Raw genomic sequence first — 10,887 nt, 5'->3', positions numbered from 1 at the left:
TCCGTCTCACTATATATACATCTATGTATTTTTTAACTTGTTTTCCATTTCAGCGGTTCTTAAAGCGCACAGGCGTGAGAAAACACAGATGGAGTGGAGCAGGCAGTGTGGTAGCTGCACAGAAGACATCGCGCCACGTTAGAGATTTTTAGAAGTCTTGGAAGACCTCAGGATGCATAGAGGGTTTTTGGTTTGAGTGGGGGTTTTTTTCCCTCTCTTCCTTATAGAGTTGGAATTTTCTCCTTTTTCCTCTCTCTCGGTTCTATTTCTCTATCCCCGGCATCACCTGCTGCTGCTGGGAACACAGGGTCCCTTGGCCTGGGTGACTAGGGCACTCTGGCTGCCCCGGGGTTGACCCCCTCTACCTGCCTGTGTTTCCCCAGCTGTGGGAGGCGCGCCCACGGGAGGAGGGCCATCCGTCAGCGGGGTGGCAGCAGAGGCCTGCGTGAGGGCGAGAAGGTCAGCGCTGGTGCATGCTCGGGCAGGTCGGAGGGGTAGGAGGCATTACAAATTGTTGAGATATCAGGGCCCGGCTTGATTGATGGTGCAGATCGAGGGGCAAGACGCCGGCACCAGGACAGAGCCTGCGCTCCAGTCCTCCGCTGGCTTCCTCTCAGCCCACCCCCGCGGCCCCTTTCTCCCAGCTTTCTTTTTCTGGCCTGCTCGCAGCCCATCAGTCAAGCCGTGCCCCGAAGCTGACCTTTTGCAGAGAACAGCCAGCCTACTAGAAGCATTTCTTTCTGAAAAACCTCACCAAGGAATTTTATTAATGCTGGCAGGCGCAGCAGTCAATGGTGTGCCACCACCGCTTCCAGGCCCCTCCGCCTGCCTCCTAGCCCATGAGTTTGACTGGCCTTGAGTAAGAAGGCAAAAAGGGGCGTGTGTGACCAGACTTCTTTAGCAGTGTTCCTATTTCTCTGTCGGCCCCAAACCCACTTCTGGTGCAGGAAGGCCCCTCTGGTCCGACTGTTGCCTGTGGGTTGTGGGGTGCTGGCCTCACTCTGACACTCACCATTCTGTATGCCCCACCTTCGCCTCTGTGCAGGCTGTCTGCTTGAAGGCAGCGATGGGCGTTTTGGGAAAAGCCCTGGGGCCTCCTCTGCCAGAAAAGCAAAAATCAACTGAAAGCCCAGCTGGAATGGGGACGAGACGTGCTCCGGGCTCGGGCAGGGAATGGACACATCGTTGGGCGGTTTCTAGCTGGCGGGGGACCTGTCCATCTCATTGGGGCTTCTTTTTGGAGACCACACAGGTTGCCAGTCACGCCACTGCAGCGGCACAATAGAACAGAGAGTGGGGACGTGTTGGGGCAAACGGTGATGGAAGATGTTTAATAGAATTACTACGAGGCCCCGAGTTAATGAATCACGACTGCAAGAAATCATGATAATCCAGCAGGCATTAGTGACAGATTAGCTTCAAAGCTGCCATAAAAGTGCCGTGATGCTTACCTAACAGCCTGATTAATTCCCCCGGTACATAATGGCTTTATGGGGGAATCAGGCACCAACAGAGGCTTCCCAGAAAGCCGTGCTGAGATCCCCAGGGCGCCGGGGCACCCCCACCCTGCCTGCGCCTGTGGTTTCCGCTCTGCCTGGAGGCAGCTGCCCCCGCTGGGTTGTGGGTAGACAGGGCAGTGCTCAGGCTCACCCCAGAGCCACCTCAGGAGAACTCACGGAGCAGCCCCTTGGAATCCCTCCGTGCTGTGCCCCTCACCAGGTGGCTGTTGAGGCAGACTAGGAAGTCACATTGCCCCAAGCCCCAAAATAGGCACCTCTGGACCAGCACTGGTGCCGGGAGAGCCCCATCCCTGTCCCGGGATCAAAGAACCCAGTGTGGAGAGGTCTGGGCAGAGTGCTGGACTCGGGAACTCACCATGACTGTGCTCCTCCCCAGCTGTGTGACCTGGCAGGTCACTTAACCTCTCAGGGCTCAGGCAGGCAGGCTCTGAGCCTGCATCCTTAACCACTAGACCGCCTCCCTGGAATGGGACCTAATAGTTACTCATCGCTAATTTGCATTCCAGGCATGATGCAAATCTCCCCATAAGTATTATTGCGTTTCATGCCCCCAACAGTCCTACGAGATCATTACCACTATTGTCTTCACTTTACAGATAGGGAAACTGAGGCTGGGAGAGGGCAGGTAAGCAGCCCACAGCCAAATGAGCTGTAGATGTGGAACCAGGCAATACTCCCAGTTGCTTGCTTCTCTATCAGCACTCTTCAGCCCTAATGCCACCAGTTGAACCTCAGGGCCAAAGGAGCTTGTCAGACACTGAACATCACCTTTTTTGAGGAAGAGGGACGCTCGGCTCTGCTGTATGCCTGCCCCACCCCCCATGGCAGCGGAAAAACCATGACCTAGAGGCAGCCGGGCTGGACTCCACCTCTCCCATTTACCTCCACTCTGCATACGTTCCTGTTCTGATAGTGTTCCCTTGGGCACATAACCACTCCTGCTCTCTGTTTCAGCATCTCTTTTGTACAAAGGGAATAGTAATGATAATAATAATAATGATGGGCTACCCACCTGACAACAGGAATGTCTTGACCCCTTAAGGCTCAGATCTTACCTTTTCACCACTCCAACTAGAGCCCAGGCCTCTCTCCTGAGCACACCCACAGACTCTGCTCCAGAGGCTCCCACCGTGGTCTGCTCATCTTCCCATAAATATGGAGAAAATTAGCACAAAGCCCAGGTCTGAAGGGAATTCTCAGAGTCATGTTCATCTTCATAATGTTGAAGAAAACTCCCCAGGAGGCCTGAGTCACTGCTGTGGCAGGCAGGCTGTTTCTGGTCTGATTATAGGCTCCATGAGAGGCACGCAGCCCTTCCTCTGGCAGCCTTGCTCCCAGCCCACGCCACTCCAGGGTTCCCACCAAGTGGGGACTCCCACCAGGCTGCCTCTGAGAAGCCTGCAAAATAGGATACTTGGTCCTTTCCTGCCAAAGCATCAACAGGCTCCAAACTTCCCCAAGGTCTGTGCTCCTTTTAAATTCCAAAATCAAACGGCAACCATCAGTCAGCAAATATTTACTTTTACTGGGCACCATGGGAAAAGCCAAGAAGATTCACTCCATCCCTTTGCAGCCCTGAATCCCAAAATGGACATAAGGCTTAAAGACATGTGCTGGCAGCATTGGGTGGGTTTTCTGAAGGTGACTACCTTTGTGATGACCCATACATCTCCTGTAGCCCCATTCTCTTGTCTGAGCTGCCGACTGCCTAATGTGTAAGTGGACCCTATCGCTTTAGTTATAAAGTCATAAAATCTCAGGGTTGGAGGAGACCTCAATGATTGTTTCTCCCACTCCTCCCCAAATCTACCCCCATCTGCTATTGACTCCTCTTGAGTTGAATATATAGTTCTTATTTCAACATGCTGCGCTCAGTGAAAGCTCAATAAGTATTTATTGATGGTGGTCCCCATGATGAATTAACAGCCAAAGCTATAAAATTAAAGTTTCACACAAGCAGGGGACCCTGGTGAGAAAGGAACTGCTACATAAAATTTGAAATTTTTCAAAATGACAAGCATTCACACACACTCGTGCGCACACACACACCGACTGTGTGACAGACAGAAGACCACAGTTCTCTATCTCCCCCATTTAGAGAATCACATTGGAAAACAGGAAATGTTCTTCTTATAGAATATTCATGCCTTTCAGCTTCTCAGAGGCCAATCAGCCCGGCCTGTCTGGGTGTGCCGGGCCCTGGACCCGGAGTCTGTCTTTATCTCCTTGCTGGAACCAACAACCAATGCAGTTCTTGTCCTGGAGAAACAAAATGGTGACACTTTATCAGATGTCCCAGGTGGGCTTAAGTCAGTGCAGTAACACACAATTCTAAGGATGCTAAAACTTCAAGGAAAAAGATCCAGGGTAGGACAGGTGGCTTAAATGGGAATGTTTAACAAGGTAGTGTGTACCTGGAAGGAAATGTTAGGGAGGGTCACCATAAATAAGTCAAGAACTTTGAGGCCTAGTGGGTAGAGACCAGCAATCACCAGCCAATCCCATCGTGCAGCCCCTGACCCCACCCCAACGTATTTATACGCATGAACTCACTAACCGTAGGTCTACAGGCCTCCTGTGGTTCTGTTTGAGGACCAGCCGACAGAGCTCACTTTTCCCTCATCTGGACGGCCTGGATCCCCTCCAGCTGCAGCACTGAGGCATCAGAGCTCACTGTCGGCCCTCTCAATCTCTACCCCATTTGACTCTGAGAGCGAGTTCCAGGGCCCTGCTAAATATAGGGGTAGAGGCAGGGCCTTCTCAAGCTGAGCCACAGCCTTCCCTGGAGATCAGTCGGAAAGGGGCCCTGCCACTCCTGAAACCAAACCAGAGAGAACCATCGACAAGCTGGTGAGTTACGTGGGCTATAATCTCAGCCAGCTCAAAAGGAGGAAAACCCAGAAGCCTTGAAGAAATGAATGAGAGTCTGTGCTGAACTTACCCAGCGCGACTGTATGGGTAACTCATTCCCTCTGCACCTGGTCTGAACCGCGAGATTCTCTCTCAGGGAGGAAGCTGGTTCTAAGGCAGTATGTGGCAGGCGTGGGGATGGGGCAGATCAGGAGAAGTAGAAAGGGAAAGGCCAGAAAAACAAACATCAGTCTTATGAGGACAGTGCCACCCCACTCTGTTCCCAAAAGATCCCCCAAGAGAGCCGTGAAGGGAAGCAGGTCGGGAGCTGCAGTGCAGGCCGCCCTGGGGCTGCCCTGCCTCTTCGGGTCAGCCCCAGGCTCCAGGCTCTTCTCTCTCTTCCAGCTCTTGTTTCTTGTCTAATGCCCAGAGACCCCTATCTGGTCACTGGTGGTTGAGCAGGCACCCTGGGAGAAGACAAAGAGAGAGGGAACCTATCCACGACCAGCACTTAGTGGCATCGCCCTGTGCCCGGCCCTCTGCTAGATGGAGTCCTCCCATGGGAAAATCCCAATATGTCCTTGGACAGAAAGAACACCCCGGGTCCAGCTGGCAGGGCTCGCTGGCCCTTCCCAGCCTGGGCCTTCTTCCCTTCTGCTAACAACTGTCTCATGATTCTGCTCTGGTTTGGGGTGTTTGTTCCTGCCCAGATGGAGTGTCTGATCTTGCCATGGCCAGTGTTTGCTGCAAAAGGGGACCTGGTACACTTTTATAGGAACCCAGTGGTTCCCTGGGGCCAGACTCTAATGCTGTCCAGATGCAGAAAAACAGAAGGGCCATTCAAAAACAACCGAAATATCAACACACTTTGAAAGCGGTCTGTTAGCACTTGTCATAAGCACAATAAACAAAACAAAGAAACCATCAGAAAGTACCGTGAGACAGTCAGGCTTTAGGAACTTGGCTTTGATGGCTTAGAAAAGCAAAGAATGGGGGCAGAACCAGTCCCCACGTGGGCTGAGGTTTGTTTGTTCTGCTTATCTGAAGTCAGAGTTAACAATCCCCATCATGATGAAAGGACCTAGAAGTTTCTCCTTTGCAACTGGCCCCTTTGCAGATTGGCGCAGCCTTCCACAAGCAGTCAGTTTCTGCACATGGCCCATAAAACACCCATTTGTACAACACCACTCCCATTTGTTGAAAGACCCTTGTTCCCTCTGAGTTAGCTCAACAAACAAGTGAACTCAACCAACGAGATCCTTTGCTGGTGTTCTTACCAGAGGGCTCAAGGAAATAAGACCTAGGCTGGTGGGGACACAGTTACAGTCACTCCCTTCTCAACAGTTAGATACCCCAGCTCCAGGTGAGGCAGGGCAAGGACCCAGGGTCTGTTGGTCCTGCCTTTTGGAGGAAGAGGCTGAGAGAGAAATGTCAGCAGTCCACCTGGCACACACCAGCCTTCCACTCGGAGTTGTGGAGCTGGGGCTGGGCCTGTCTCCGGGTGAAATGAGGCCGCTCTTCACCAGTCACTCAAGGTTGTTTCCTACTGTCTCCGCAGCTCAGGCTTTGCTTAATTCCCACAGTGGGTGCTGGCCAACTCGTCTATCAAATTACCTGCCAGTGATTTAGTGAGCTTAGTTCGTTTGGGTGCAGTCCCACATTTTGACTCTTAGTCAAGCAAAATAGGGGATTAACCAAAGGGAGTGGGGGAATCTGACATGGCTGTCTACTGTGAGAGACGGGGCTCCAGAAGCTAAGGAGACCCGATGGCAGGAGGGAGAACCTGGGAGGCCCCAGACGCACGCTCTGGTCCCCTGACAGCCATGTGACCTGAGTCCATCTCTTGCATCCCCCTCGCCCCATACAGACACCCAGCTGGCCAGTCTGCTAAGCCCTATGAGCAGACGAATCAGAAGACTCAAGTCTGTTTGCCCCTCATAATTGGGAAAGCAAAAAAAACACAAAAACAAAAACAGATGTCAGAACAAAGAAACCAAACGTACGTAGAGCAGGAACTCTCCCATTTCTGCTCCGGGCCTGAAGACTGAAGTCTATTCTGCCATAATCCTCCTCCTTGCACAGAAAACGCCCGCAGCATCAGCCAGTTTAGTCTGAATCCAGCTGTTTCTCTACAACAGTAAATGATTCCACAACAATCAGTAAAAGTTCATTGAACACCTTTGATGTGCCCAGTCACTCCCTTTAACTACTTCAAACAGCTGAGTAGGTGGGAATAATCTTGGAAGGAAAGCCTCAACTTCTCCAGATGCCTTGCAACCTGTCGTGGATGCAGGCGCGAGCCCCGCAGGCCCAGCCTCTTCGTGTTTCTAAGGCCTCCTGCCAGGTGGGGACTGAAATAGCAGGAGCCAGGAGGCTCAGCTCGATGCCTTCGGAGGGGCCCCCTTTCCTTTGAGCAGCCTCCTGTGGCCTAGAGGAAAGGACAGGGAGTTTTGTAGTCAGAGAAACCTGTGATTCAAGTGCCATCTTTAGCACATACTAGCTGCCAGCCTCGGAGCAGTCACAGCTAATTTATACAACACTGTAAGGACTGGAAGAGCTCATGCTTAGCAAGGACCAACGCACAGCCCAGCACAGAGTATGTGCAATAAATATTAGCTGCTTTATTCTTGTCTCCACCCACCTACAGCTGTCAATCAATTAACAGACAGGTATTCGTTAGAAGCTGATTAAGCACCTAACACAAGGGGAGTTCAAAGGATACAGATAAATAAGCGAAGGTCACTGCGTGGGAGAGCTCCCAAGATGATGGAGAAGATGAGCAGATCATTTAAATGGACAGAGAAACTGCTTCAATGCAGAAATGCGGAGTACTATTCTAACAGGGAGGCAATTGGTCCTTTCACAGGCTTGGAGCCACCCTGCTTCGTCCTACTACTTACTGGCTGGATGACCTTGGACACACTTAACTCCTCTAAGTCTTGGTCTCCTCATCTGTAAAATGAGGAAAGTAACATCTAGCTCATAAGGCTGCTGTAAGGATTAAATTAAATTAAATGTGCCCGTTATTGGATGTGTAACCTCCTATGTGAAATCTGAATACTAATGGACCTAATTCATAGGGATGTTCTGAGGATTAAATTTGTTAATACATGCAAAGCATTTGAAATAGGGTTATGTAATTGCTTGCTATCATTGCCCTCTAGAATGTAAGTTCTCTGAAGGAAGGATTTGGGTCTGTTTTATGCACTGATGCATTCCCAATGGAACAGGGCCTGGTATGTATCACATTAACATTGGTTGATTGAATGAGTCATTAAATTTTACAGGAGAACAGAGCAGAGGGGCAGATTCCATTCCCGGAAGGCTTCCTGGAGGAGGTGATGCTAAAGGGTGAATAGGAGTTAGCCACGCTGAGAAGATGGGAAGAGCATGCCTGCAGAGGCACTAGCACAGGATGGGTACCAGGTGTGAAAGAGCCTGATATGAACAGGAAATTTTAAGCAACCTAGTATTTGTACAATAAAAAGCACAAATCAGGGAGAGGCAGGAGACGGAGGCTGTCTCCTGGATCTTCCAGTGACTGATAGTGTGTGATCAGACACACCCTGGAAAACACACCCAAGAGAAATGGGAGCACTTGAGAAAGACAGCTTCCGTCAGCCCCTCCTAAGGCCTTCAAGTCACTGGGCCTGATCCAGGAGAGCCCCAGAAATAGCATTTCGCATGAGCCCTCCGCCCCTGGGGAAAGTCCCATCACATGGGACCCTAACTCATCTGTCTGCAAGATTTCCAGCCCACTTGGAGAAGCAGGCAACCATGCCTGTGAACTCTGACCCCATCAATCCTAGCAGGGCCTGGGGAAGCATTTACATCTTCAAAGGTCCTGGTAAATGTTAGCCAACAGCCTCCCCAAATCCCAACCCTCACCTCCTCCCCCTCTGGGTCACCAGGGGTCAGCGACCAGGGTCACACCTGCCCAGGCCTCGCCCAGGCCCAGATCAGCCCGGCATCTCATCCCCAGAACCGTCCTGCTCTCTCCTGGCTGCGTCCCTTTCCCTCCCCGCCATGCACAGGCCTAGGGAAGGTATAGGGCCAACAGGGAGGAGGCCCCCACAAGAAGGCCCAGGCCACCTTCCAAGGGGCCTTTGGATGAAGGAGGGCTCAGGTCAGCCACCCTGGAAGAAGCCCTGGGTTCCAGATCTGGGGAGGGGGCGGCACAGGCCCATAAACCTGGGTTAGCTCCAGTGACTGCCCTATCAAGCAGGTTTCAGTGACCTCTGCCTGACCCCAGTAAGCTCCAGTTGTCCCTCTGATCTCCTCAAGGCAGGGAGGCCTGTTAACTTTTACCAGACTCCTTTGACATGAGCACTAATAAGAACCTGGGAGGGAGTTCATTCAAGTGTCAGGGGATCAGGCAGCCCTCCACAGCCTCACCACCTGCCCCCGGCCCCAGAGCTCCAGCCAGAACCTTTGCCACACCACAGGACGGACGAGGAACAGGGCTCTTGGCCCAGAGAAGCAAAAGGGAGCCCAGGCCTGCAGGTCTGCCTCCACAGTGGACGCTGGCCCTGGTCCCACCTCAGATTCAATTCTCCCTGTTGGTGGCCCTCAGGCCATTGTGGCCTCAGCTGACATCCAAGAGCAGGGACTGCCCTGCCATTTTACAGAAAGGCATAGAAGACTATCCCCAAAGAGCGGGGGCCTTGCCATGGCAGCGCTGGGACTGGAACCCAGGATCGGGAGCTCTATTGATCTATGCTCCTTTGGGGACAGTCACCCTGCCAGTGGTGATAAAATGGGCTCAGAATGAAGGCCGATGGCCTTCCCAGGCTTAGCCCTGTCCTGCCCCCTCCCATCCCTGCTCCAAGCCCAGTCTCCCCAGAGCTCCTCCTGGCGGGGGCAGGACAGGCAGCTTAGACCACTGGGCAGAGCCAGCACGCTCACCTCAGCTCAACAGTAATGGGCTGTGTGGCTTGGGAAAACCACTTACCCTTCCTGTGCCTCAGTTTCCCCACTTGTAAAACAGAGGGAGGGGAAGGTCTCTAAGATCCCTTCTGGTTCTACATTCTCTCACTCTAAGTTTTCACCACCTCCAGTTTCTCTCACCCCTATTCCTCCTCAAAAACACTGCCAGATTCTTCTGGTTTTACCACAGACTTTATAGCCAGAGGGGTTCATCTAGCCTAATCCTTTTATTTAAAAAGTGACATAGCTGGAATCCAGAGAGACGAATTAGCTGAGTGACCTTGAGCAAGATGCCTAAAGGCAGAGCCAGGCCTGGAATTCAGGTCTCCTAGTTCTTCACACGGTGCCAGCTCCAGGCTCCAAAGGCGCCAGGGAGCCCCACCTCCTCAGAGGGAACGGACCAAATTCTTTGCCTGGCATTCAAGGCCTGCCCACTGGCCTATATGTTCACTGCCCCCTGAGCGCCCTCTGCTCTGTACTCAGACTCACTCTTTCCCAGGAAAATCCTACGGTCAGTCTCACCCCAGCCTCTGCTCAGGACAGCCCCGTCCTACAATTTGTCCAAGTCTACGCTCTCCCCAGAGCTTCCCGCCCACATGGCCCTGCCCGCCCTCCCTGACCTCCCGCAGCCACGAGTCTGAGTTATGCCTGCTCACTTCGTTCCTCATCCTGTTCTTGAAGGTGTCAGCATCTCCCTGCCTTCTCCACACAGCCTAGAGTTGAATCCTTGCTCCACCGGCCTCCTGAGCAAGTCACTTCACCTGCTTGTGCCTCAGTTTCTTCATATGAAAAGACGAGATAATAGGAGTTCCTGCCTCAGCCAGTCATTGTTAGGAGTCCTTCTAATATATACGCATACTTAAAACAGTGCCTGGCACATAACATACGTGTATATATTTGTTACTATTGCCATCAAGGCTATTCCAACTCCCAGCACCTCTGGGTAAGGCAGGAGAACCCTCTTTTCATGCCATCCCCTCACCTTCCAGTGCTATGTTAGACGATGCTCTGCTGTTTTCATGGCCAACTTTTCTGGAAGCGGGTGGCCAGGTCCTTCTTCCTAGTTTGTCTTAGTCTGGAAGCTCCGTTGAAACCTGTCCACCATAGGTGACACTGCTGATATTGGAAATCCTGGTGGCATAGCTTTCAGCAACACGCAGCCACCATAGCGTGACAACCAACAGATCGGTGGTGTGGTTCCGTAACCAGGAAACAAACCCGGACCGCAGCGGTGAGAGCACCGAATGTTAACCACTAGACCGCCAGGGCTGGCTCGTATATGTATATTTACTACTATCATACTTCACGTATACATATTATTATATACACGTGTATACATATATATCATATATTATATATATACATGTTTCATGTATGTATTTTTTTCAACTGTAAGTTTCTCTGAATGCACATATAATAATGCGTTTCTTGGTAACTTCTGGAACTGTGGTGATGCAGGTCAAGGAGGCATTCGAAATGGATGGACAGATATATACAAAACCTAGTCCTGGAGGTGACAACATCGGGATAAACTAGTTTGTTATCAGAACTTTCATCAGCACAGCTCCTGGACAGAGGAACAGCACATTTT

General features: G+C 51.7%; 1 long non-coding RNA gene across 2 annotated transcripts; it reads right to left on the bottom strand.

Moving 5' to 3' along the window:
• Positions 1-3,397: 3,397 nt before the first annotated feature.
• LOC124231776 (uncharacterized) lies at positions 3,398-10,339 on the bottom strand. 2 transcript variants are annotated; one of them, XR_006886680.1, is made up of 5 exons: positions 10,279-10,339; positions 6,374-6,499; positions 4,462-4,837; positions 4,078-4,335; positions 3,398-3,779 (listed from the first exon to the last, which is right to left on the bottom strand). It is a non-coding gene; the product is annotated as an uncharacterized LOC124231776 (long non-coding RNA). The 2 variants fall into 2 exon arrangements; XR_006886681.1 differs by lacking the exon at positions 4,078-4,335.
• Between the last annotated feature and the right edge of the window lie 548 nt (positions 10,340-10,887).

The sequence above is a fragment of the Equus quagga genome, chromosome 22 (assembly GCF_021613505.1).
Source record: "Equus quagga isolate Etosha38 chromosome 22, UCLA_HA_Equagga_1.0, whole genome shotgun sequence".
In the NCBI taxonomy this organism is placed as follows: domain Eukaryota; kingdom Metazoa; phylum Chordata; class Mammalia; order Perissodactyla; family Equidae; genus Equus; species Equus quagga.
The sequence above is the reverse complement of the archived record's forward strand: the minus strand, read 5'-3'. Positions and strand labels throughout refer to the sequence as shown.